The 24,823-nt window shown below is 40.7% G+C and overlaps 1 protein-coding gene across 41 annotated transcripts in view; it reads left to right on the forward strand.

Moving 5' to 3' along the window:
* ZBTB20 (zinc finger and BTB domain containing 20) overlaps positions 1 to 24,823 on the forward strand; it is a 522,330-nt gene that overhangs the window by 330,064 nt on the left and 167,443 nt on the right. For 34 of the 41 annotated variants that reach the window (XR_005267038.2, XR_011812419.1, XR_011812426.1 and 31 more), the window contains one exon: positions 4,891 to 4,993. The exons of 2 other annotated variants lie outside the window; for them this stretch is intronic. The gene's annotated coding sequence lies outside the window, so the exon portion shown is untranslated. Of the gene's footprint in view, positions 1 to 4,885; positions 4,994 to 6,258; positions 6,524 to 7,494; positions 7,782 to 24,823 lie in introns of those variants that run through there. 5 more of the 41 variants (XM_027462850.3, XM_027462841.3, XR_011812421.1 and 2 more) reach the window with 4 other exon arrangements.

Here is a 24,823-nt window from a genome sequence, read left to right on the forward strand (position 1 = left end):
CCCAGAGAGGCTGACACAGGTATGCAGGAGCATGCCCATAACCTCAGCCATCTCCTGTGTCTGAGCCCTCTTCTTATGCTCCTGCAACCTTCTGCTGGCCTGAGGTTCACCATCAGGCTCCCTCCAGCAGCCAGCACCAATGTCCAGTGGCTAGACTGCCTCCGCACCTCCCTAGCAAAGCCTGGAGCTGATGGACTCAAACTTTAGCCCTTAGATTTAGATCTGGGTAAAACTGTTGAGCATAATATTTTACTCACTGAAAGCTGCTAGTCTTGGATATGGGTTATCCAAAAGTATGAAAAACAAACAAACTGGGGGAAAAAAATTAAAAGAGAAATATTTTGGAAAACCAAAAAAAAAATTGGTTTTGTATTTCTAAACAAGATTCCTGGTTTTGTTTTGAAACAAAGTCTGCTTTAATTGAAACGTATCTAATGCAAACAAATGGCTACCCCATTTTATAAAACTCGTAGGTGTTGTTTTTCCTTTCAGTGTTCGCAGTTTGGTCAGCAACCCAAATAAATCAGTTATTTGCACAACTCTGATTCTAATTAGAATGTAGGGCCCTGGGGACTTGGGCTATATATTTCAATACAGTACATATTTATAATGCCAAATACCCTGCAAGGTGCTCCGTATATAATAATAGCAAGCCATCGAGTACCCTGGGGATATGAGGGCATTGGGGAAGACCCAGTGCCTTTTAGCTGTTAGTTTTTTATTTTCGGTTGTAGTAGTATTTTGGAGGGTATTGCTTACAAGATAAAATTTGCATTTATTTGAGCTGCTTACAAATGGGATTCACTGCAAAGCTATCATTAAAGGGAAATAAAGCAGAAGAAGGAACAAAAGGCACGTTCTTGGCAAAGTTTGATATGTAGACACTTTCAGAGATCCTTGGTGCCACAGGAAAAATGTCGTCATCCACTCTAGCACACCCCCACTCCCCAAATCCTGGAAAGCAAGCAGGTACAGGGGCTGTTTGTAAAATGCTGTGATGCAAATGCTGTGATGCAAATGCTGGTCAGTCGTATTGTTGGCTATTTCGAGACAAACCTTGCAAACCTTGTTAGAGAAAGTCTTACAGGACAGGGTAAGGCGTTGGCTGCTTAGCATCATCAGTCTCATTTGTCCTGATCCTTTTTTGCAGAATTGCCCTGCACTCTGAGCTCTGATCCCCAGAGCACTCTGCAGTGCTGCAGCCTGCTATCTGGTGCTGAAGTTTTCCATGCTATGTGGGGTGGATGCTGTTTTTGACTCTGCCCCAGTCTCAGTTGAAAGGCTTAGATGTATGGCCCTTGCAAACTTTCTCTAATAAAATTAATTTCTTCCTGTGAACCCAGCTGGTTTGCTGAGTTAGTGACAGAGAAAGATTCTTGTAGGATTGCTAGGCGTTGATTGCTAAGGCCTTGAAGATTAGGACCAGGCTTTGTGCTGGAGAACTCTTCAGCGTTCACATCCCTTGCCTGAAGAACAGCAACTGTAGAAAGCACCAATACTGCTGCTTGATCCAGTGACTGCCAAATAGGGAGCCCTGGATAAAAAGTAAGAAACAAGGTTTGACCAAGCCCTCTCTAACTCCCCACCTATACAGCTTGGTGCATTGTTTCTGGATATTTCTCTTGACATCTGTGAAGGTCTTGCATTGATGTGTCCTTGGCTCCAAAACTCTGGGGCATTGCTGGACAAAGCAGGGGTCTGTCACATTTCTCTCTCACCTCCATCACCTTTGAACTGCCACATTTAAAACTACCTGCTAGTGGGTGCCACGAGATTCAAGATAAACAGATGTGGTAGAAAAAAGGGTAGATGAGACAGGTGGGACTAGAGAATTGTGTAAGAATTGTATAAGGGAGCTGAGAGCATGCTGTGGGAGCATGTAGGAGAATGGGCAAACATACACATGCATGTAGAGAGTAAGGAGCTGCCTTCATTAGTCTTCATTTGTTCAGGATTTCTGCTGTTGTATTTTGGCAGTCCTAAATCATTAGTCCAATCCTAACACTCAGACTGTTCACAGTGTTACACATCGCCTCTGAGACTTGCAGCCTCAAGGAGAGGTGCAGCAGCATGGGTTCACCTGCTGTTGCAGTCAGTGCCCTTGTGTAGAAAATTTTGGAAAAGTGGAATTTTTACTGCTGGTGGATGCTGTTTTCTTTGTGCACCGACTGCTACTGAGACCAAGCAAAGGCTTGTCTAGACCAGAGCTCAGGGTTACTTATTATCCTCATAATCCCTTTCCTGTTGCCAACAGCAGTGGCTGATGTGGGTAAGTCAGGAGGGAATGCTCACATCATGGGTAGCCTCTTTCCTATGAACTTCATTAAGCTTTGGACAATTAGCTCAAGATGCGTGATTATTTTGTTTGTGCGAACAGCAAGACAAGCAGAGTCTCCTCTGAGTGTTTTTTTCAAGCAAACCAGCATGACTGAAAACTGGGAGCTTGCCAGAAAACGTTACGTGAAATAGTAGTGGCAGGTTCATCTTAGTGTGGGCGGAGAGAGAGCTGTACCCTCTCTTTTACTACTTCAAACATGCAGTGTCCATATGCCGTAGACGAGCTGGTTTAGGGATGGAGTATGAAGGCTACTACTCGATCTCCTTCACGCAAACGCTGTGTGTGTGCTGTAGATAGATAGTCTGGTGGAGATGAGTATCAGCTGTTGATGCAGTCCAAACACACCGCATCAATATTCAGTGTGCTATAGACAGCCCCGTTTTTCTCCTTTATATTTACTGTTAGTACACAGAGCCAAATACTACCAAAAAAAAAAAAAAAAAAAAAAAAGGAGGAGGGGGTGTCACATGATTAAATTAATTCCATTAATTATTTAGAAACAATCAAAGGAAATACAAGACATCTGGCTTTAAGCCCAAACAACTCATGGCACTGCTGTTGCCTTGTAACCTCATCAGCTCTTAGTCCAGTCATCTCTCTTCTTCTTTCATTAAGGACACAGGAGATGGCCCCCCTTCTTTCCTGCCTTATTTCTGGCAGCTTGGAACACAGATCACAAGACTGGACTATACAGTTGTCTGACTCTGTGTGTAGAAAATCTGATTAGTTCTACGATGAAACGGCACCCCCCTACACACATCCCTATGGTATACAATAGTGTTTGATTACCAGTGTGTTGCAGCCATAGGTCGCGTTTTTCCCTTCAGCGCAGCATCGGGAACTAGCTGCTGTAGGAGGGAAAATACTGTTGTTACTGCAAGGGCTCAAAGTCATGAAACATGCGTGTTACATCAGGCAGCGTACAACATACATCCCAAGATTGTGTAAGAGGACTGTGGCAGCACCAGAAATAGAGCCTGGGATTTCAGTTACCCAGTCCACTGGCCTTGGCATTCTCCTTTCCCTGGCTGAGGCCAGTGGTCCGAGCCTTTGTAGCTGTGGCCAGGCATTTTCCATTGGAATGATTTTTCGGTGGAAATTCTTTTTCTTGAAATATAAATTTTCCTTGGGAATAACTATTTTACCCAAGAAAAAATCAAAACAAGTATTTCCCAACTGCTGGTTCTGGAAGGCTCTTTAGTCTTTTTTTTTTTTTTTTTTCCTTTTTTCTCTATTTTCTAGCTAATTAACAGAAAAATTCCATTTCAGTTATCTCAGAGGCAAATTTTTGTCGAAGCACCTTATCATGGGAAAAAAAGACCCACATTTCTGTTTTCTCATTCCAGCTCAAGAGCAGGAAGCTTTTGCCCCCCAGCCCCAGTGATTACATCTTCATGATAAGACAGGGCCATTTTCTGTTCATCTCTGATCCTCCGTTTTATTAGGATAAATAATTTAATCATGCAGTTCTCATGTTCTGTAGCTAAATTAGTATATACAACTTCCTAAAACAGTTTTACAGATATTGGGGCAAAACAAAGGTTCTCACTGGTCATGAGGATTCCACTTTTCTGTGCGCTGGTGAATGTGGACCCATTTTGATTAGTAGCAGCTGTGTTGAAGTCATTCTCATTATGTCTACTGTTAGTGGAGAGGCAGTGACTTTCATTTTCTTGCTTTAATCGGAGAAGCGTAGTTTCACTGGCTGTTGTTCCCTTAATGGTTGCTGAGAGTTGCATTGAAGAACACTTGTTTCATGAAAAGGCATTGAAACTTCTATCACAGTAAGGATATCTAGGCCGTCTTTGCCTACTCTTGACTACTGTTTTGAAGATGCACATTCCCAATTATCTGTTAAAAAGTACCCCTGAAATGAAATAAGCTTCCTTGTCTCTGAAAAGCTTACTTGAGACTACTGCTCCCTGTTGCTTGTACTATTCCATAGCCTACACTTTGTCCTCAGAGAATGATGGCATCAGATGAACATATTGGCTGTGATTTTTCAAAGTATGCGGTTACCCACATTTGGTTCCCACTGCATTTGATGTGTGTTAACACTACCTTCCACAAAGGCAGTTAGACCCATGCAGAAGGCTTTAAACACAAAAACCAAACCCCACTTCTAGCACCCTGGGCTATTTGCAGGCAAGGACATATGTTGTAATTGCTTATGCTGCTTTACAGAGTGTTTGTCGGAGGTGCTTAGCCTGCTCCGTGAGTAATAGCATAGTTAATTTTGACGACACAATAGGTATATTTCTTTAATGTTGTCCTGTTAAGTTTATCGTATGTTTTCAAAATATTGTATCCCTTGGAGCTGAATCTAAACAAATATCTTGTAAAATAAAAAAAAAAGCTCTCAGTTTAAGCTATTCCAAGATTTCAAATATTTATTTCCTCACACTGAAGGAAATTAATATTGTTGTCCTCAAAAGCAGTCATTATGTGCAGTTTGTTGTTTATGTAAAACTTACATTTTTCTTCCTTTTTTCTTCTCTCCCTTTACTTTGCCTTTTCCTAACATCTACATGGCGTGCTGATGGCAAGAGCAGCAGTGGTTGGCAGTTTTCCTCAACTTTGCAAGAGAGACAGAGAGATTTGGTTGGAATGAAACCTTGCTCTCCGAACAGTCTGCTTGAGATGCAGCATTGAAAGGTATCATCTCATTTTCTGTCTTAAAACCAAAGATGAAAACCACAAACAGGTAGAAATTTCGGTGCCAAACCACCTGTTGATTCACAGCAGAAAAGCCCTTTGGCAATACATTTTTCACTGTTTCCAGTTGGAACATTTGTGTGGCAGGTACCCACAGTATCTGTCTGTACCTGCAATTTCGGTAAAGAGGCTGATTCAATTGGGAAGGTTTGGACTGAAATTTGGGTTATTAGGTGGACAAAGACTTCTCCGATTTTCAGCTTGTTTTTTGACTAGAGGAGCATATATCACTCATATAAATTGCTCCAATATTGAAGGTACAAAACCTGAAGTCACCTGCTGTGCATCATAGAGCAAAAAGAGATTAATTTAAAGTGCTGTGTGTGGAGAGTCCAGATTTGCAATTGCATCATATCCTGGTGTATGGTGAAACTGTGAAAACAAAACTTGCGCAATACCCTGTTAGTAGCATCATTTCTTCATCTTTTGAGAGCATTAGAAATCCAAAAATCATTCAAAATCAAGCTTAAATGTTATCCTTGGACTGCTATACATATGCTCCCAGTGACACGTGTGTTACAGAAACAGCCACTGTGTGTTAATATGGCATTAAGATTTTGGACTCCACCCACAAAAATTAATAACATCCTTGAAATAAGAGTGATGTAGGATGCTGACACATTTAAGTCCATATGTTCTTGGACATGTGTCCTCCAGTGCATGATAGAACTCGAATTCCCAGATATTCTTATTTTTCTTATTTCCTGTAAAGCCATGCTGAGAAACTAGGAGAATGTAAATGATGGCAGGCTGGCAGGCTTTGGCCCAAGGAGAGCTGTACAGCGGAACCATATTTTACATTTTTACATGCTCTTATCTGTTTTATTCTGCTAGTAGAACTAGTTGACTTCCATGGATTTGCATGAGTATAATTTAGAACAGACTTGGGCCATGCTATTTATATTTGTGCAGATTGCTTCATGTTTGTGAAACAATTATTTCCTGTGGATCTGCAGCATTGACCAGTGTTGTGCAATGCTTTCATATGTATATATGACTGGTTAAAACACAAAATGTGTTTTGAAGCAACATGACAAGGACCAGTAAAAGCTGCGCAGTAACTGAGCTACCCTTGGCTGTCCATATAATGTCCAATTAATGTGGTTACTGTGCTCTGAAGCCCTTCCAAGGCTGAATAAGACATTCTGAAGCCTGGCAAAATACACAATTTTTTTTCCCAAATTTTCTAAAGATTCCCATTACAGATGCTACAATGACATGAGGACACTGTAATCCATATCTTCGGTAGCAGTAACAATGACGGGTGTGAAGTATATCCCCAAAATCTGAAGGTGTGAATTCTAACCATCAGTGAACTGTGTGTGAGAATTCGATGTAGTAAAACCTAATTCTGTGCTGAAGGGGAACACTGTGAACTCCCAGCATAAAATAAAAGATGTTCTGTTCTCTACTGCACTATCTTGAGCCAAACTCAGCATCTAAAAGCCAAGCAGGGTTCTTTCATCACCAGTCATAAAGATGCTGTAAGTCAGATTGTCCCCTCGGGCTATATTTTGACAATGTAGTAAATCGAGCTTTAGGAACTTTCTACCAGATCGAGAACTCTTGTCACCTCAAAACACAAAGCACAGATACATTATAAATTCATTCTTTCTGGTGAAGATTTTTTTTTGAAAAATGGTTTGACGCTTTGACTTTATAGCAGCAAACTGCATGCCTTACCCAGTATCTTATGTTCCCTGCTGCTACCACTAAAACATATAAGAGCAAGTATAAATGGGATCTCATGCCCTCACATGATCCAGATGAAATCTGCACTGTGGAGTTAGCCATTAGTGCACAGCCTGTTAATGTTGTTAATGATCAAGCACCATCAGCTCAGTTACTCCTCTGCATTTCGTTGTCTTCCTGTTGTTCCCTTATTACACCACCCTACCCGGAAAGGTTGCACAGGCAGCAGTAAAGCAGTAAGAGCAAAATCTGATCTGTGTTCAGAATGGGATTGGAAAGTATGTTGGATTTTGTATATGTGTATCAGCACCTCCAATTCACTGAGCTGTGTTGAGAAGAGTGCAAAAAGCGAAGTCTTGTTTCTTTCACTAAATCAAGCCAGACTGATACAGGAAAAGTACAAGGACAAATTCCTTTTCACATAAACACTAGAGAAGCTAACGGACAGACAAAGCTTTGGAGTTTTGATTTTAGTATGAGTTTGGCCAGAACTGAAATTCGTCTAAAATTCTTATTGTTTTCTTCTGCCCTCCTCCCCTTGCTTTTCTGTACTGTGAGATGAATGCATCTTGCCCAGATTTTGCAATTGTAGCTTTGTGCTTAAAAGCCACACTGGCACAATGAATGCCTTTACTGAATTATATTTCAGAACTCTGGGAGTTTGTAGTTTGGAAAGGCAGAGCTGCTTGCAAAGTTTTCAGTTTCAGAAATGTCGTGCGCTTGAACCTATGTGATTTCCTTTGTCTTAGAGGGCAAAGGTGATTCTCAATCTGATGACCTTGGTCTCCTGGAATGAAGAGGGGAAGAGGAAGGAAGAACTTTCCAATGATATTGTTGATAGTGCTATCTTTAAAATATATTCTTTGGAGTTTTGAGAAGTTTTTTATTTGCTTTCATTTTCTCTCTGACCTAATTAATTTTATGGGACCTCTCCATGGACACAATTTATATGACAAATGAATTGCTTTAAAATTTGCTGTCAGGGTACAAAACCCCTTGTTTATGGTAAATTTAAGATATTTTTGCATACTTTCCCTCTATAAATAGTGATCTACCAGAGATACTTTGTCTTCTTTATTCTTCAGATAGTTTGGAGTCTATAGTGACTTATTGCTAGTATTAAAAATACTGAAAAATATTCATAAAAAGGGGAAACATTATTATAATTCATCTGTGGTTAGCAAAAAGTGTCACTAACAGGGAGGTTAAATTCTCAGCTTAGTCTAGAATAAAAACTTTTACCGCAAGTCCGTGTGTTGTAGGAAGGAAAAGGACAGACCATTTTCATTGCTGTATTCAGGACTGTCCCATCTGCAGCATTTGTGTTAACGATGCTATTTAAACCTTTGAAGCCCATGAATCTTTTGGATACCTGCTCATGTCCCCCCTTTTTTTTCCATATCTACACAATCTACTGATTTCAGTAGGATAATGCACACATTAAAATATTTACCTTTGGCTTTCAAGGCTGCACATGCTTTTCTGAAGAGTTAGAGATGTGAGGGATGTAATGCTCCTGGTGAAAACAATCAGTGTTTTACTAACAAGAGCAGGAGCTGGTTTGCTGTAATTCGGGGGTCAAAATACAAGCTTGGAATTTACTTGGATTTTTAAAAAATCTCCAGTAGCAATGTGGTTATGTACTTATTCCTGTGGTTGGGTAGTGACACTAAGTTTCCTTTTCCATAGAAAAATGCAGAAAATAGTTTAAATGGGGATAAAGCAATGCTCAGTAAATCTTTTAACAATTTTTGCCTTGGTTATATAGCATAATTCAAGGAAGGGAACTTTTCTGGTAAAAATGCACTAAGCAAGGCAAAACATTCTAGCATTAATTCATTAAAATATTCAAACCAGTGCTTAGAATTAAGGCTATGCTCCAATGCTATATGGACGTGGGATGTCTGTGCCCTGTCACAGGTTTTATGACCAGAACGTGGCCAGGATCCGCTGGCCAACCAGCATCCTGAGCAGGATTTGAGGAGCATCTTTTGTTAACTTTGTTAACTGCGATGAGCTGTGGAGCTGGCAAATTTGCCTAAGGGGATGATAGCAGGGAAAGGGTATTGTGCCTGGAATGTATTTTGAAACACTGGATGCACTTTTTTTAAAGTTTTTTTCTATTTCCATCCTGCATTCCCTGCTTTTATAAAGGACTCCTAAGTAATTTCAGAATTAAATTACCTCACTAGCAGTTTTGTGGCCCTCATAAATATGATGAAGACTGACTCCCTCTGTCTCACTTTTTCTTGTGGTGCTTAGCTGTCTTATGGCACGTTAAAAATCTTCCTTCGGCGTCAAGACAGCATATTTCTTTAGTTAAAGATAAGGTTCAGAGGCAAATGTAAAATAGTTATTTATGTTAGATCTGCACTAACTCTGACTTCTTCTTTTTTTTGCGATGATTAGTTATTTTCCTTCCTTTAGATGGATTAGAGAGAACGTGGTGCTGTCCCACAGTCCCCAGCTTTAATTTGAAAATGGATCAAGTTCAGGTTCTGACACACTTGGCAGAGCACCATCGTTTTTCTACCCCTCCCTCAATCTGGGCCATAATTGTGGATATCCTGTGGACTGCAGCCCAGAGACTGCCAGTACTGGGAGCATACGGAACGGAAGAGATGATGGCAATAGCTGCGTAGCTTGACCTGACATTTGCCTTGTTTCTCAGCCGCAGAGTGCGATGGGGGGAGCAGAGGGTCTAGCGTGAGCTGCAAGAAAGTCCTTGTGGTTTTGAGATACAGTCACCTTACCTGACTCAGATATTGATACTAGGTGCTGTTGGCACTTGTTATATAGACGTACAAATAAGGGGTGTTTTAAATGAAAAGAAAGGAAGCAAATAGATAAAGTCACACTCTAGGTAATTCCACGGCTTACAGTGAAGTTGCACTGGGGATAGATGTTAACCCCATAAAATCCCGAGGTCACAGATAGCCTTATGACAGACCCTGATAGCTTTGTGGAGACAGATTATGTCAAGCCCTCAAATTTGGAAATGTAGCAATTCCTCTGTAGTAAGATTGCAAATGAACACCCATTTGGAGATTGCCAACATTATCACAGTTTGTCAGGGTGATCTCACAGCCCACAGAGCGCCGTAAGAGATTGCTTTACAAGTTCTGAAAGATTAGAGTGTTGAAGTATGTGACACTGGAATGATGCTTTGATGCCTGGCTTTGTCAGTCAGCCAGACAAATAAATAATATCCACTTTTTATTAGTGTAAAGCATAACAGGTAATGTAAATGTATAGAGAAACATTTCCTTGCTGCAGCTATGCAGAGCACTAAAATGTAGGCTAAACAAAAATGGGATGTGTTAATGTCAAATCCTTGGAACTGGCAGTTGCATGCGTACATAGGTCAGTGGCTGCAGTACAGCACTTATTACTATTTCAGCAGGTAGTATTTTAAAGCATGAGCATTATTGTATGGCTAAATGAAACCAACAAAAATAATTTGTCAGTCTTGGGTTTTGGTCATCTACTGAAACACGAAAACATATGTTCTAGTGAATGAGGAATGGAGTTCTGGCTAGCAAGGAGCTGGAGTGCAGAAGCCTTGGGTTCTGCTCTTCGCTTTGGGAGAGAGCAACACAGCTGTGCAGTTAGGATGTGGCATGGAGGTTAAACAGCAGAAGAGTACAAAATTCAGTATTTCTTCCATTGCAGGAGCAATGGAAAAGCTTTTGAGTAATGTGGAGACTCTCAGAGTTTTGTTATGAGTTTTAGGTACTTAAAACTTTAGAGACCAAGGTGAGAATAATCTCAAAATGTATTAATTGGCCTTTTTGACTTTCTGCATCAACTGAATTTAATAGGCTACCTTTCTTCCAGATTTGTTCAACATTCAGCCCAGGTTTCCATAAACGATACATGGTCTGAAAACCACTTGTGGAGCCTCAGATAGGAACCATTTACATTGTAAAGGGTTCCAAACAAGGCAAATTTGTCAGTCCTTGTGCCAGTCCTTAGCAATAGATCTGATTTATGACAGCTCTCAGCCTTTAAACTTTGTGGAACAGGAGGTCTAAACAGCACATTTGTTGCACTTGTTCATTCTTACACCATTACATTGTAGGATCAGGATCAGCTACAAACTTCTGCATCACTAATCCACCTGCAGGTAGAAAACCATCATTCTGCAGTTGTCTCCTGCCTTGATACCAGATCATAATTTATCCTTGACCTTGAGAGTTTTTGCCCCTATTTCTTCGTCCTTATGAGCAGCAAAGTACTCACAGGTACCCAAGCATTAGTTAGTGATTGCTTACACAAACCTTGAGAAGCTTGAATGAAAGACCCTGTGTAAGGGCATAGAATTTTTATGACTGTTATTAACTGAATGCCTAAACCTAGACAATGTATTTGCACATGTAAGTAATTATGATGCACTTCAAGGCATTCTGTTTGTAATGCTTTGTAATGCTTTGCTCTCCATTTCCTACAAATCAAATTACTGAGGGATAGATTTGATTTCCACATCATTTTGAAAATATTTTCTTTTTCTTTTTTTTTTAATTTCCTTTGTATTAATTTTTTTTTCAAAGTTCAAAACACAACCAACTGTGACTAAATGCATAAAACCAAACAAAAAACCCCTAAAGTATAACAAAATTAAAGACAGCCTAAGATGATATGCAGCAAACAATGTAAATCATACCTAACAAACATGGTTGTAATAATATACCTTATCCATGTCTGATCCACTAATAACAAATACTTATTCAGAGAACAAATAACTCATTCTTCTTCTTAGTGAGAGACAGAGAGAAAGGCAAGCCCCAAATTCAAATTATATCTTGCAGTCTAAACAAATACGAAAAACCTGCCAAATCTTCTTATAGACAGCCCAGCAATCTTGTATTTTCATTGTATCTTTTGGGAACAATAAGACTGGGAGGAGGGGAAGAAGGCCAGTTTTTACTGGGAACGTGGGGCCTGATTTTGTACCTTTTCCATGAGAAGTCTGTACTGCCTTCTGTTGAAAGGTTTCTGTTGTGGATACTGGACTCAGACCAAAACCAGAAGGCACAGGCTGGGGCTGCTTTTAATGACAGGGGTTTTTCCCCTCCCTCATGCGAAGTTTCTTCAGAAGTGTAGGCTTGACAAGGTTTCTTTGAGAATAAAGATTGCTACTAGAATGTAATTAATACTTCCCTCTCTGCAACATGGCCAGATAGGTTTTTGCCATCTTCCCATTTCCTTTCTGGTTGCAGAAGTAATTATTATTTGTTTAACAGAAAAACAGCATCCTCCCTGTCCTATATTCAGGGTGCATCACCATCTTCTTCAGTCCCCTGCAGCACTCCGTCGGGCTCTGTTTGCTTCAGTTGAGTTCTGAGCCGTGAGTTGGTACTGGTGTGGTGATGGCAGAAGGACTTGCAAAGGGGCAAAAAGGCAGATTTTCAGGTATCTTGCAAACCATGGTATACCTTATGCGTCATGCAGTGTCTGTTTGTCATTTGTGACCAGATCCTGACCCTAGGATCTGTGCTAGCTGTGATGCCAGCTTCGCCATTTCCCCCTGCTAGTGTGAGAGCAATTTTTGCCTCATTACCTTCTGATGAGAATTCATCTCTAATAACTTTTTTTTTTTTTTTTTTTTAATGTAAGAAAGATTTGCCTTGCTCTCTCTTCCATCAGGGACTTTGGGGTAGAAAGCACCTGTCTTTCTCGTGTCTCTTCTGTCAACATTTTCGTGCTTTGTACTTGTCACCCCTTCCCTGTGGGCTGTGGTCACTTGTTTGGGAAGAGCTTCAGCTCTCTGTATTTCTACGCTGGGGAAGCTGCTGCGGTTGCGGGGTCTATGTGCAGGGAGGTGTAGCAGGGTACTGCTGGGTGTCTTTAGATTTTAACTCCAGGTCTTACGTGATTCCACTCCACTCAAGCCAGCCCCTTTGCCTGCACCTCTCCTGCTGCTCCCACATGTTCCCTTAGCTGTTGTTCTACCCAAAATGGTGGTGCCACAGGGCTCAGCAGTGGCAGGGTCGAGGAGAGAAGGCAGGGAGATGCACTGGCCTTCCCTAGCCTTGCACCCTGTCCTTCACAACGTCTTGTGATGAATGCTTCAGAGAGAAGAGAAAGACGCTCAGCAATGATCGATGCCAGAATGACCTAAGCAGTTGATTTATGTTGGAAACTTGAGGGGAGTTTCTCATATATTCTCAATATATGTATAAATGCCTAAATCATTTTGGGATCCTGCTATTCTCCTTGCCTAGGGTATTATGGTCATGAATTTTACAATTTCCAGATGATATTTCTTGCCACTATTATTCCTTGAGGTTTAAAAAGCTCCATCAGTGCATGGTGCTCCGCACCTACCCAGGAGTATCGGCTGCTTCTTGCAAAGACCCACAGTCCAATATATGCAGATAACATGGATGCATAACAATAACATAAGGGAGATGAGTAAGATCACTAGAGTGATGTAAGGTAAGGAAGCATTTTTAGATCTTCTCCTATCATGATCTTCAGGTTGAATTATATCAGCATCAATTTCCATTTAAAACCAAAGTCACAGAAATTTCTCAATGACTATCAGTTACATCTCGGCTGTATTTTCTTCTCTTTTGTTTTTCTTTACAGCCATGAGACGAAAATTCTTTGTATTTAAATAAAAATTAAGTATCTGATACTGGTGTCATCCTTTGATTAAGAGAGCTGAAGCTATAGGCCTAAGCCTATAGTGCCTGTTGTTCAGTTGGGCTCTGCCTTAGTCAACATGGCCAAAGCATCAGAGACAGAGAGGCTCCTGGATTTAGCCTGCAGCACAGCTGCACTGGCCTAGAGGATGAGAGCTGGGTTACACACTGAAAATATGGTTGAGCTGATGGTGTGCTGGCCCAGCGTGGCCCAGCTGCGCTGACACCTGCAGTTCATCTTTCCAGATCAGGGTAGGAATTTACACATCTCTGTTCAGATCTAGTGTCTGGTCTGGTGTTTGCATCTCTCTCAGCTTGTCCATATTTTAGTTGTTTTCATCGTCTTTGATTTTAACCTCATTGGGTTGTGCAAGTTCCATTCATTTAGTCAGGGAGGAGATGGTGTCTCTGCTAGAGCCCCCACGTGGCATTGCATTTGTCTGCTTTTTGAACTCTTACAGGGAAATGGTCGCGTGTATGGGAGATGTTTAAGGAGGCTGCATTCGTTTTCAGTGAGCATGTCTCCTATTGCACTATGACAAGGCAGATTGCAGGCTGCTTCTGTTCTGCAAGAGCTTAATTCTCTAAGTCCTACTGGCAGGGAGTCAGTAGTATATTCCATGGTAGCAGGAAGGATTTGCTTAGGTGTTGATGGACAGAAGTGAGGCCTTAAGATGCAAGACTTCCTATAGCACAACCCAAATACTGTGTTCTCTCCAGAGGGTGGCAATAGCAGATGTTTGTGTATGGTGGCACCTAGCCCACAATATGATCGGGAAAATAATTCTCAGTGGAAATTTCACTCCGTTGTGCTGAAGGGAAGTGAAGCACCATTTATTGATACGACTGAAGAGTTTTACATTCTGTTGTGTTATGGATAGAGAGGAATAGTTAAACAGCTTCCACTTTGCATGTTATCAGTGCAGCCACCAGTTATAGGGAATTCACTCATGCACAGTGCTTTCTCACCAAGAAAGGTAAACTTCTACAGTACCTAGCATAGTCGTCAAACTCTTTGCATGCTCATCTAATATGTGCAACCATTCTCTGGGTTATGGTTTTGTATGAAGACAGGTATATACTACTGCTTCCCTTAATCTTGCCAGTGGACAGCTGGAATAGACATACGAAGTCTTAGGAAGGCATGCAAACAACCATGCAGATGTTTTCCCTCTCTCTCTCTCTCTGCAGTCACCATGTATCAAAAAATACACATATGCTGATACATCATATGTCAGGGGAAAAAGCAGACTACACCCCGTGCAGCCATCACACCTTGAAAATAGACATAAAATGGTAAGTCAATATGAATACACAGCTCCTAACAGCCTAATAGAATAGATCACACCACAGCCAGGTACATCTGTTCTCAGCACTAACCATTATCATTAGTTTAAAACACTTAAAATCACTGAGCTTCCTTAGGTCTGGGGACAGATTATACCAAGAAGAATCTGCTAAATAGATTTAGCAATGTAGCAAGCAGGGACCTTGACTACATTAAAACAATACATTTCGCATCTCAAAGGCTGTAGGCTGTTTTCAGAGGAACAGTCTGAATGAAGAATGACACTAACACCGTATAGCAATTTCTTTATCACCGTTTAAATATAAAGCTTGAAACTCTTGGACAAACAACTGTGCCAAACTGCAAAACAATTTGTTTGTGAAAAATCAGCTATCCTGTAGCACGTGTTCTCATCAGCCTTCAGCTTGAGATGCAAAGACCTGACTGTGACTGGACTTCATAGCGTGTGGCTGACACAAAGAATCAAATCTCTCTTAGGTGGGAAAAGAAATGAGGAAACAGAAGAAATAACAAAATTCTTCTTGTCTATCTTCCCAGTCTGGTGTCTGACTGCTGTGAAGTCAGATACAGGATCTTGCAGAGGCATTGAAGTCAGTCAAGTCTTGAAGGCTTCAGAGAAGGTTTCAAAAAAATAAAAAAGAAGTTTGATATACATGCATCAGTGACTACTGAAGTAGTACATTGTTGCTTGTCTAAGACTTGCTGTAAAGGAGCTTTTGAGGAAGGTATGTGACTGATTCAGTGGGAATCAGAAGAAAACTGTTTGGCTCTTCAAAAGAGGTGGAAGTGAAGCTAGGCAAAATGATGGCGATCAAATTAAACATATGAAATACTGGGTTTGATAATGAAAAATGTGAAAGACATGGAAAAAATCCATGTATGTTTTGTGTTTTAGTTGACAACAGGTCCAGGAAAATAGGTAAAGGTTTAGCTTGTATTCACATAGGTCAGGATAACAAAGAAAAATGTTTGAATTTTATGAATGTCGGTAGGGGACAAATATGTGGAAGACCTTCGGTACGTGGTTCCATATATTTTCTTCTAGATTCAGAGTTCTTCAAAAATACTCCAACTCTTAAGAGAAAAATCAATCACAGATATGCGTGAAAGGACATCTCATTTCTTATCGAGCTGACTTGTTTTAGAGTTTCAACAGAAGGTTGAGATCCCATGCTTCCCCAGTGTTGTCTTTTCCATATCTGTTCCACTCCCAATGCCTCAAATTTAAGAGGAGTTAAGGCTGACCCTATCTTCACCAGTTCTTTATTTTTCCACCACTAAGTAAGCTGGGTATTCTGCCTGGTGCCAGTATCAGAACCTACTTCAATGCTGTGACAGGGTAACACATCTTTGGTATTTGCCACCTTGAGCTGCAATTTGGTGAGCTGCTGTTCTTGTTTCTTAGAGGCTACATCATACCCTTCCCTTGCAAAGTCCTGGGAATGATTCTTGATGAGGGAGGTGATGCAGTGGAGACTGAAGGATTTTTTTTCAGGGAGTCTTCTAACGCGGAGTTTGAAGAGTCGTGGATTTTTGAGGCAGTATCAGCAGCTTTGTGGAAAAAAGATAAGCTAATAAACAAGATGCAACTAAGCTCCATCAATTTCCAGTAAGATCAGCATTGTTTTTGTGCAGAACCTACCTCTGGTGCAGTACAATAGCAGCACAAGAAAGCTTCTGTAGTTCTAGTTTCATCTTCTGGCTGTCAGTTCTCTGAATTTTTTGATTAGTGTTTCTTCCACTTATGCTTTGCCAAATCTTGGAAGTCCACTGTGAAAATAAAATATAATGTCTTGTCGAGGGCACATGATCCATGGTGTAGATGTCTTTATGGAGCAGAAGCTAAGGTTCCACAAAGCATCGTGGAGTACCACTTTCTAACCTCTCCTGGAGGCTGAGTGTATCAATCTCATCCTAATGGGTACTGCTTTCACCTTTGAGGTTCATCCTTTTTCTGCTGCGGTGCGATTTATTGTAGCTGGGCATGAAGAATTCAGGACTTAGAAAACTCTGCCTAGCAAAAAACACCAGATTGTATGTGCTTGGGAGCACAGATCACTGTAAAAACACTGGGTATCGATACTGCTTCCCCGTGTAGGTTAAATCAAATCCTTGCCTTCAGCGTACCCACATAACCCGCACATAATGCATGGAGCCCAAAAAATTACTGTCAACAACTGTGCTTCTCTGGCACAATCAGTCTCTCTGTGCTAAAGGACAATCTGTAATTTTCTCAGGAGGCAGTCGGAGCCTGTGCAGTTAATTCCCTCAGGAACTGGTGGGTAGCGTATACCTCACCACTCTCTGCTGCTTCCCATGGGAAGCGTATATCTTCCATCATGCTTTCTTAAATATAAATACAGGGCATCGAGCACATTAAAATACCCTACCAAAATAGGAAACCATATTGCACCCACTTGTATCTCTGGAGAAAGGCGAGAGGAAGGAATAATTCATGGTAGATATGTGAGATGGCACCCTCGAAGCAATATGTGGACGGTGCTCTGGTTGCACGGCGATGGTCAGGGAATCAGAAGCTGAACAGAATAGGTGAATATCATGGACTCTGGTAGGAGGAAAGGTCAGCTTGTGACAAGAAATAACCCACAGGGTGTGCCTGTTCATTCAGCCCCAGGAAGGGGATAGGTGGGATATAATCTTTGTAAGAAAAAAAAAAAAAAAAAACAACTAGTAAAGTTGCCAAGAACAGATATTTTATAATCTGTGCTAAATCTCTGCTGGAAAACATGAACAGCAATGAAACTGAGAAGACACTAAAAGAAATTCGGGGCAAAGTGCCAGACGCCCAGACGGAAGCAGAATGTGGACCAAAAAGCTTGCGACAATTGGGTAATTATGGTTTATGAATTTCAGCTTTAATCTGTAGTTCAGTGAGTCCTGATTAAATATCTGTTAAACACAATTAAAGTTTGTTTTTGTATTTCACCGTCTTGATCAGAATAATTAGAGACTGCGTGTTTCATGTCAAAAGTAGCAAGAGGAATTTTAGTGAATGAACATCGTTTTTAAAAGCCATTTGTAGCACCAGCTGTTGGCATTATTTTATATTTTAGTGTTATCAGCATAAAGACGGGTCCTCTCAATGCTGAATGCTTTCCAGCAGGGCTAAGATTCTGGGAGAGGCATGATACAGTAGGAGCCGTGCCTGGCCATGGGGCTACGCAGAGAGCCTCAGATGAGGCTCGCAAGCCACGACGTTAGACCATACGCTGAAACGGTGGAGGGTGAGAAGTGCTGCAAGCGGGTCATGTAGCACCCAGCCCGTGCTTCTCTGCCAAAGATGATTTAGATAGCGAGTGCAATGAGTGATAGGAAAGATCGCTGGTAGGGGCACGTATCTGATGAGCTGAATTTGGATTCTCTCGTTGTGGTGTCTTATCAGAAGATCTGGGTGTCCCAAGGGTTAGGTGTTAGAGTGTTAAGGCAGAATGATAATTGTGGTAGTGTCACAAACGCTCTTGGGAAGGAACCCTTAAACTGTGCTGGTGGTGCCTTAGCGAAGGCAATAGGCTGCGGTGCTGACCCTATGCTGACACTGAAAAGGATGGGTATGCACATGCTGGTTGTTGCAGGGACTTCCTAAGTGTCGTCGTCTCCTTTTATAGCTGTTTCATGTAAGTGAGGAGAGGGATATAATGTCCTCTGAGTCCTTTCTCTAAAGGATAGGAAATAAAAAAGGACGTAGTGGGAAGAGTTACAGCTTCCATAGGTGGAACTTTCTTTCTTTCTTTTTTCTTCAAGAACCTGAAATGTATTTCAATGTTACCTGAACATGGTTAGGATGCATAAATAAATCCTGTAGGGCGTGTGTGTGTGCGTATATGGCTGACCTGTTTTTAGCCTTCAGTTTAGCCTTCAGATGTCTATTTATCCCAATGAACATGAATCTTCAGTCACATTTAGTGGTGCCTGAGGAGGGGGAATAAATCTCAACTATCATAAGCTCAGAATTGAAAATACCTACTAAAGCCACCTGAAAGACAACACCAGCTTCTCCTCTTGAGTAAGTGTTCTACTGCCTTGTGTTTAGTTTACTTCAAGTAATGTAGTTCCTGTGACCTTTTCAGCTTCTGCCTCTTTTGCTGAGCGTCAAAAGAAGGGGGAATGCAACTGTCATATGTGGGGGAGATTTCATCTACAAGCATGGGACTGAGCCTACGGTCCTATCGAGGAGTCATCTATTAGTAACAACTTTCAGTCACCAGTGACCTAGTGGAAGGTCTGTGTGGCTCGTTATCATCATGCAGAACCACTTCATTTGCTGGCAGTCTAATGATTCACTTATGCAATAAGCTTGAACATGCAAGAAAAGCATTAGCTTATGTATAATTTCTTCTTTTTTCTTTTTTCTTTTTTTTTTTTTTTCCTAACGCTGGTCAGCTTTTTGTAGTGTCACCTACCTTTCCAAGTAAGAGGGAAAAAGTAGCGAAAGAGGAAGCAGAATTTCTAAATTAGCTTTCCAAGAAAACTATAGATCTATTAATTCCTAAGTGAAATCAAGGTTAATGGCGAAAGAGTTGAACAGAACTTAAAAATCAAAGATACTTTGGAAGACAACATCAAAGGCATATCAAAAATATGGTGGTCTTTTTATAAGCTGCAAGCCCTGAAGAGATGGTACCCCTAATAGAGCAGAGGGAGAAAGGATCAAAGCGCTGATCACATGCGTCTTTAAAGCAGAAAGAATATCTGGAGTGAATCTATGAAGAGACAGGTTTTGGATGAAACTTTCATAGCACTGGGATCGTTTATCAAGTTTTGAAGCCCAGGTACAGTACAAATGATCAGATTTCACCAGAGAAAGAGGGAAAGGATATTTGATTCAGAATAGGAAAACTAAGACTAATTGTTATTTATTTGTAGAATGACAATACCAGTTTTTAAATGTGTGTATATTTAGACATATATGAGAACAAATACCTTTTTAAGATGTGTATTTTATTAATTTGAACCATGCTGCCTTTCTTTGAGACAAATATATTCTGCCGAAACAAAAGACATCCATGGTATTTGGTTAAGTATGTGATTTTTTTTATTTTCACTTCATAAAGTTAGGAGAAGAGGGGAAGTGGAGTTAGGGCTTTTCTTTATCTTCTGTTGCATTTCTGAATTACTCTGATTTTCCCTCAGAACCAGCTGCTTAAGTATATCTCATCAAATGGCTGAGCTAGTCCAAATCCACTACCCTTATGTCTGAGATAAAATCAGGACAGCATGTAGGTCTCTAATATGAGTTCCTTTACACGGGGGTGGGGAGGGAAATGGAAGTACTGACTTATAATTCCGTGTGTATAGGCCTTTCACAACGTGTGTACAAGCCCAGTGGAAAAAAAAAAAAAAGGAACTATTTCTGCTTTTGGCAATGGTATACATAATTCTTCTGGAGAGTTTTCTACTATGCCTAAGGGTCCTTTCTCGTTTAAAGAAGCACTGACAGCTGTGATGAATGGTGTTACCTGGGAAGAGGGGATATCTAGATGTTTAAACAGATCAACTTTCTTCTTATAGAACAGTAAACATTAGGTCACAAATGAGCCTGTTCTACTTTCATGGACAATCAGGATCAATTCCATGCTACCTAAATGTGAACTGGATAGACTTAAGTGTAGCTGCATGCTGACATTAACAGAGGATGGTAGTTTATAACCTGTGTACATTGTCACAGCTATCCTTTTACATGAAGTCATGGATGAATGCCATGTACCCATGTTGAGTTGCCTCCTTGTCAGCAGGCAAGATTGCCCGTCCATCACTATTATCTACAACGAGGCTCATTACCTGCCAGCCAGTAAACATCTCACTCTCACCATCTGCAGTGAATTACAAAGTGACTGGAAGAATCAGGATCAGTTTGCCTTGCAGAATGATTGTCAAGTTCATTTTCATCTTTGGAGGCCCTTTGGAAATGGAAAAGATGGTGACTTGGATGGGAAAAAGGATGATGTCCATTACCCTCAGGCATACAAGCTGACTGACTGACGCTATTCTTACATACCTTCATTTTACCAAGTGCAGGTGGCTTGAAATTTTCACAGCATGCAGGTGGAATAGTATCTTTTATTCTCAAATGGCTGTATCATTTGTGATATGTAGTAGTGCCATTTTCGCATGAGCAGACAGTGTCTCATTCACGAAAGTGCTTTTTTTTTAAATAAAAATATTAATTGTACTCAGTTCAAAGTCATCTCCCATTGATAAAGCTGATGTCCAGCCCATCAGGATCCACTTAGAAAGGAGGATAGTGTACTAGGGTAATTTTTGCTGTTAACATTTTGCCAGTCAGTGTTTTTTTAAGGCCTCCAGGTAGCTTGACAATGATTGCAAACCTTAGCATCGCTAAATGGGCATACAATGAATTCTGAGCATCTGCTTTAGGGAAGACAAAATCTATTTTGTATGCCTTGTAAGGGAAAACATATAACAGGAGGGGCAAATCAAGAATGCATCAATACATTTCTGGTGAAGTGTCTGTTGGTGATGGGTGGATAGATTGGGCATCCTGCTGTCGATAGTAGGAAGGCCAGCAGAGGAACAGGAGCATTAGTGAACAAAGATCAGTCTTGTGGTTTCTCCCTCTGGCCTCCAGAACGTACCCACGTAGTGCAGAACCTGGCCTTGAGCTTGGATGTCTGTCCTTTCTCTTTGGCCTCCCTCCCAGCAAAATGCAGAGTTTAAAAAATAAAAAACAAAAAACGGAGTGATATGTTTGGTATGTCAGCCAATGGCCACATGTGCAGTGAGGAAATTTTCTCTGAGAGCTCCCAAAGCTCATAATCATTGTGCAAGACATAATTATACTCTTTAGAAATCCAGATCAGTCCACAGCAAGGGGAGGATGGGAGGGAGTGTTGCAGACGGATTTTAACAAGTGTATGTGTCTCCTTTCTGCAACAATTTTGGTCTTAAGTGCACTTGGCTAAATTCTCATTCTCCCCCGGGAGGGTTACTGGAGGGATTTCCAGGCTTTTCTGTCTGCCTGTAGCAGGCTCATGGGGAGCGAACACGCTGACTACCATTCTTTGCACCTGCTTCAGAAAGGGGCAGCATACACTCCCAGATGCTTGCCTCAGGGTGCCAGCAGGAACGGGGGAATAGGAAGAGGCTGGCACTGCTGTTAAACAGACAGTCATCCCTCTCGGGAGTCACGAAATGCCAGTGGGCACGCTATAACCAGGACTTTGGAGCTGAGCAAGTGCTAATGAGAGTGTTTTGCCTGCTCCTGGTCAGATAAATAAAGAGGTTTGGAGGATGGAGCTTTCCTGAACCCTTACTTCCCTCTCACAATACTTCAGAGAGAGGTAGTGTTCAGCTCCCTGTACGAAAAGAGCTTTGTGCTGCTACTTTGGAGACCGAAATCTAATTAGGGTGGATAGCAACCCTGATTTCTGACTGTTTTTAACCATATGATTATCCAACCTAATCTTTGTTTTTAAGCTTTGTCTTTTATTGTTGACGTGGAGAACCTATTTAGGTTCTGTGACTTTCTAAGCATCGCTAAAATTTTTCTGAGCAGTGATTTTTTCCAAAAAACAGAGCTTTGCAATGGCCTGCTGTCCTGATTGTTGGTGATACACAGACATCTGACTGACTAGGGATGTTTCATAATTCTCAGATTTGCTATATTTTGAAACTGGAACAAATGCTTTAATAAAGTAAATGAACAATAACCTCTGAACCCTGGAAGTGAATGTAGATTTTGCCTGGGGCAAATAATGTCTGGAGATTCACAGACACCCTCGCTTTCTACAGAAACCAAATAGTTTGCAGTTATTTCTTGAGAATAGGGGTTTGCATGTGGGGATGACCAGATACCTAGAACCAGACTGGATTGCTGTGTGGCAGTGTAGCCTCTCTGGATTGTACCTCAGTATTTGGGATAAGATGTGAATATCAGCCACAGTAGGGCTTCCTACGCTGTGTTTGGCTACAAGTGTATGCTATTGTCACTTTTTCCATTTAAAGAGACTCTGCAGTAGAGTAATCCAGTGGTTGGATGCCAGATTATCAAAAGCATGTACATGTATGTGCTTAACGATGTCACTGCTAGCCTGAAGGTGTTGTCAAAATGAACCTTAGCAGCCTAGGGTATGTTCCATTGACACTGGATGTTGTTTCAAATCCTGATTGCTGCCTGCTGTTAGGTTTGATTATAGCAATTCACCTAAAGATCTTTGCTGCCACCTCCAAGACTTGCCGGCTTGCCCACCAGAGCAGTTTGGAGTCATGTCAGGAAGCATGTCAGGGGCTGATATGGCTGCAGTCTACTGCTCTGAAACCAAAGAGGTCTTTCAGCAGCCTCAGTCTGAGCTGGAGGGACCATTACACTCCAATAGGGGAGATTTCTTTCTCAGGAACATACTAGAGGAGCCTGGCACACTGAGGAGCTGACACTAGAAACTAGCCAGGAGGAAGGCGGAAGACAAGTATTGAGGAGAAGAGGGCATAAATAAGAGGGAACTAGAAAAATAGGAAATTTCAACTGACTTCGTAAAAGATAGAGAAATCTTGTACAATGAGTGTTGCATTGTAAGTCACAACAGCACAAATACTGTCATTATGCTGTTTGCTGAACAGGGAAGAGATAAACCTGAAGGATAGCAGGCTTGGCGGGCATCTTGTTTGCACTGAAATACAGAACAGACAAATCAGCTGCAATGGGAACTTCAGCTATTCAGCAGGACGTATAGCTTGGCTTGATAAACAGCCTCTCAGCAGAAGATACCTACATCACCAGCCCAGGCATAGAGAAAAGCTAGTGACTGTAGCTCTCCTTTATATTATGTTTTGGCTATTATGTGCTTCCAAATGGTACATTTAGTGACACTGAGAGAGAAAAGATGGCTCTAAGAATCAAGCAAGAAGGAAATGATAAAATATCAAGCTGTCGAAACAGCATATCAACTAGCCAAAAAGAATCTTTGGCCACATATTTAGGTGTTGTAAAACCAGAATGAATATTTAGATCTTAGTTGAAACATACTAAAATTCATTTGCAAAATACACAGCCCTTGGTTTGAGATAATTCGTTTAGTAAGATCTTTATTCCCATGTAGGTTAAATGTTTCTATAGGGATGTTCACTTTCTAAAATTTCAAACATAGATTTTTGAACTGAATTAAAAATAAATGTCACTCTTATTTGCAGGTGTCAATCTTCAGAGTTTTTGAATCATGAAACAGATAAAGAAAAGAAAAACCAAATCTATAAATTACAAAACCTCAGATATCTTTACTCCAACAAAATAAGCATAAACTATAGAGATTTTCTAGCAAAGCTGTGCCAAATAGCAATAGAACTGCTTGTAGTTACGAGGAGGAATTCAACACACTTGACATTTCATAAGAATTTAGGAATTTTTATAACTTGGAAGTGTTTTGGAAGTGCTTTAGATAGCATGCTATAAGAAGTAGATAAAAAAATGAAATAACAAATATATCATGATTTAATAAATACCTTTTTATTTAATGATATTTTCTAGAAGGTCCAGATAAAAACCAATTGGAGTTGACAGACAAATTCCCACTGAGTTCAGTGTGTCTTGAGTCAGATTATTGGCAATTCAGCACCCCTAAAAATAGAAGAAAAAAAAATTATTTTTTTAAAACCTTTGAATTGGGAAAGTGTGATCTCACAACACAAGCATTAAATCATTGTTCTTCCTAGAATTAGTTTGACAGTTAGTCGAGTTCTCTTGCTACTCCCCATAAAAGTTATTCAGAAAGAGATGAGGGTGGTATTTTATACCAAGCGTATGGTGGAATTAATTATACGAGGAGAAATTTCTAGGATTTTAGCTAGCAAAACACCTGCAAAAGGCAGCTTAGATGTAGGATTTGAGGGGGACCTTGAGTGAGCTAAAGCTTTGCTGGGTTAATGTTTAAATAACTGTGGCACTGTTTGCAATTGCAACACTAATTAAGGCGATTGTGGTTCATTACGTTACTTGCTTCCCTTCCTTTTGTGCAATACAGTAAGTTCAGCAGAATGGGTATAAAGAAATGATGATCCAGTATCCTTAATAGCATCTTTGTTGTTAGAAGTGAGATGGTACAAGGATCCCAGCATTGTGGTCTTCCCATCTTTTCCTCATTCAATTTCCTC

This window comes from Anas platyrhynchos, chromosome 1, assembly GCF_047663525.1.
Source record: "Anas platyrhynchos isolate ZD024472 breed Pekin duck chromosome 1, IASCAAS_PekinDuck_T2T, whole genome shotgun sequence".
Classification (NCBI taxonomy): domain Eukaryota; kingdom Metazoa; phylum Chordata; class Aves; order Anseriformes; family Anatidae; genus Anas; species Anas platyrhynchos.